Source organism: Oncorhynchus keta, chromosome 1, assembly GCF_023373465.1.
Source record: "Oncorhynchus keta strain PuntledgeMale-10-30-2019 chromosome 1, Oket_V2, whole genome shotgun sequence".
NCBI classification, from domain to species: domain Eukaryota; kingdom Metazoa; phylum Chordata; class Actinopteri; order Salmoniformes; family Salmonidae; genus Oncorhynchus; species Oncorhynchus keta.
Genome location: NC_068421.1, coordinates 75,244,603 through 75,248,268, shown reverse-complemented (window position 1 = coordinate 75,248,268; position 3,666 = coordinate 75,244,603). Strand labels below are relative to the sequence as shown.

At 45.6% G+C, this 3,666-nt stretch overlaps 1 long non-coding RNA gene across 1 annotated transcript; it reads right to left on the bottom strand.

Moving 5' to 3' along the window:
* Nucleotides 1-309: 309 nt before the first annotated feature.
* Nucleotides 310-3,450, bottom strand: LOC118380433 (uncharacterized). The gene is made up of 3 exons (XR_008088205.1): nucleotides 3,220-3,450; nucleotides 2,846-2,965; nucleotides 310-629 (listed from the first exon to the last, which is right to left on the bottom strand). It is a non-coding gene; the product is annotated as an uncharacterized LOC118380433 (long non-coding RNA).
* Between the last annotated feature and the right edge of the window lie 216 nt (nucleotides 3,451-3,666).

The following is a 3,666-nucleotide window of genomic DNA, read 5'->3' as shown; positions in this document are numbered from 1 at the left end:
AGGCATTGGCAGGATGCAGTCATTGGCAGGATGCAGGCACTGGCAGGATGCAGGCATTGGCAGGATGCAGTCATTGGCATGATGCAGGCACTGGCAGGATGCAGGCATTGGCAGGATGCAGTCATTGGCAGGATGCAGGCACTGGCAGGATGCAGGCACTGGCAGGATGCAGGCACTGGCAGGATGCAGGCATTGGCAGGATGCAGGCACTGGCAGGATGCAGGCACTGGCAGGATGCAGTCATTGGCAGGATGCAGGCACTGGCAGGATGCAGGCACTGGCAGGATGCAGTCATTGGCAGGATGCAGGCACTGGCAGGATGCAGGCACTGGCAGGATGCAGTTATTGGCAGGATGCAGTCATTGGCAGGATGCAGGCACTGGCAGGATGCAGGCACTGGCAGGATGCAGTCATTGGCATGATGCAGTCATTGGCAGGATGCAGGCACTGGCAGGATGCAGTCATTGGCAGGATGCAGGCACTGGCAGGATGCAGTCACTGACAGGATCCAGTCACTGGCAGGATGTAGGCACTGGCAGGATGCAGTCACTGACAGGATGCAGGCACTGGCAGGATGCAGTCGTTGGCAGGATGCAGGCACTGGCAACAGACAGCTCTATAAGAGCTGGCTACACAGAGACACTAAGCTTATGATACAGGCACTGGCAACAGACAGCTCTATAAGAGCTATCTACACAGAGACACTAAGCTTAAGATACAGGCACTGGCAACAGACAGCTCTATAAGAGCTAGCTACACAGAGACACTAAGCTTAAGATACAGGCACTGGCAACAGACAGCTCTATAAGAGCTAGCTACACAGAGACACTAAGCTTAAGATACAGACACTGGCAACAGACAGCTCTATAAGAGCTAGCTACACAGAGACACTAAGCTTAAGATACAGGCACTGGCAACAGACAGCTCTATAAGAGCTAGCTACACAGAGACACTAAGATTAAGATACAGGCACTGGCAACAGACAGCTCTATAAGAGCTGGCTACACAGAGACACTAAGCTTAAGATACAGGCACTGGCAACAGACAGCTCTATAAGAGCTAGCTACACAGAGACACTAAGCTTAAGATACAGGCACTGGCAACAGACAGCTCTATAAGAGCTAGCTACACATAGATACTAAGCTTAAGATACAGGCACTGGCAACAGACAGCTCTATAAGAGCTGGCTACACAGAGACACTAAGCTTAAGATACAGGCACTGGCAACAGACAGCTCTATAAGAGCTAGCTACACATAGACACTAAGATACAGGCACTGGCAACAGACAGCTCTATAAGAGCTATCTACACAGAGACACTAAGCTTAAGATACAGGCACTGGCAACAGACAGCTCTATAAGAGCTAGCTACACAGAGACACTAAGCTTAAGATACAGGCACTGGCAACAGACAGCTCTATAAGAGCTAGCTACACAGAGACACTAAGCTTAAGATACAGGCACTGGCAACAGACAGCTCTATAAGAGCTAGCTACACAGAGACACTAAGCTTAAGATACAGGCACTGGCAACAGACAGCTCTATAAGAGCTAGCTACACAGAGACACTAAGCTTAAGATACAGGCACTGGCAACAGACAGCTCTATAAGAGCTAGCTACACATAGACACTAAGCTTAAGATACAGGCACTGGCAACAGACAGCTCTATAAGAGCTAGCTACACAGAGACACTAAGCTTAAGATACAGGCACTGGCAACAGACAGCTCTATAAGAGCTAGCTACACAGAGACACTAAGATACAGGCACTGGCAACAGACAGCTCTATAAGAGCTAGCTACACAGAGACACCAAGCTTAAGATACAGACACTGGCAACAGACAGCTCTATAAGAGCTAGCTACACAGAAACACTAAGATACAGACACTGGCAACAGACAGCTCTATAAGAGCTAGCTACACAGAGACACTAAGCTTAAGATACAGACACTGGCAACAGACAGCTCTATAAGAGCTAGCTACACAGAGACACTAAGCTTAAGATACAGACACTGGCAACAGACAGCTCTATAAGAGCGAGCTACACAGAGACACTAAGATACAGGCACTGGCAACAGACAGCTCTATAAGAGCTGGCTACACAGAGACACTAAGCTTAAGATACAGGCACTGGCAACAGACAGCTCTATAAGAGCTGGCTACACAGAGACACTAAGCTTAAGATACAGACACAGAGATTGTTTCAAAAGAAAGAAATGTTTGGCAGTTAAAGTTTGAAAAGGGTTGCTTTGATTGTCAGAGTGACAGAGAGTACAGAACAGTAGCAGAGAAAGCATGTCATGTCACACTAAGCTTAGAAACAATGATGCCTGTGTGTATATAATGCACATCTTCACATCTACAGTTAATCATTAGCAATAGTTATTAGAGCCATGCCATAAAAGGCATGCTGTTTCTGAAGTGGAGAGAGAAGAGTTGCGATGAGACATTGGGAAATAGCTAGAAATGTTCCAGGTTGGGTTAGAATTTAGTATTTGGGTTTGTGCCCAATTCTGCCTTTAACATCATAATAATGTCTCTCTATTATGCTGATGTATTACTACTTTCATGAAGTCATTTAGTAAAGTATGTTTAACCACACAATCCAGATATTTAACTACACATTCCAAAGTTACAGAGAGGAAAAAAGTACCTACATTTTTTTATTTCTCAAAAATAATAGGAAATGGGGCATCATTTGAGGTGAATAAAATGATCATCACATACTTATAAAGGGCAATGATTATGTTTAACTCCATGAATCAAATAAGCAAACAAAATCACAGGTCAAGCAAACAGTGACTTCTATCAGAGCACAGAGATAATAGAATTCTGGCTATAGCAGGTACCTTGCTCTGTGCAGCAATGCCACTGGTGGAAGATCCTTCCAATGAGGATGAAGTTTCTATAGGTGGCAGGTGGGGTGTTGGATCAGAGGCATGGGAACAAAGATGTCTCCTTGGGGACAACTAGGGGACCAAACAAAAACACAAATGATAAAGTCATTATAGATAAAAACATATCCTTTCAAAACTGTCTTGAAAGATGAAGTTTGTGAAATGTGTTTGTAAGCGTATGTATGTATGTATATACATGCATTCCTGATATATACTCTTTCCATACTAGCTGGAAGCTTTTAAATTAATGCACATATTCAAATGTTTGATTCTTTCTAGTGATTGTGTCTTTCCAGCGATCGACTTGATTCTTTCAAATGGCCCACCTCGTCCTATCGAACACCTTGACAGTGGTGTCGCTGGCCAGGGAGCTGACCAGATTGACAATCTCTGTCAGGATGGGAGGAAGCAGAAACTGGCAATCTCAGCGGTGCACTGCTGAATGGACGGGCATCCTGTTTACACCAGAGACAGAGCGAGAGAAAAGGAGAAGAAACAGAAAATTAGAGTCTCTCACAAAGACGAGATAGAGAGACGACAGTATCATCCCAAATGGCACCCTGTTCCCTTTACAGTGCACTACTTTAGACCAGAGCCCATCAAGCGAAACAGACAATCGGTTTGGGAAGCAGATAATCTTTTATATTACCTCCTCTCCTGTCAGAGAGGAGCCAGAGAGGAGCCAGAGAAGAGCCAGAGAGGAGCCAGAGAGGAGCGAGAGAGGAGCCAGAGAGGAGCGAGAGAGGAGCCAGAGAGGAGCGAGAGAGGAGCCA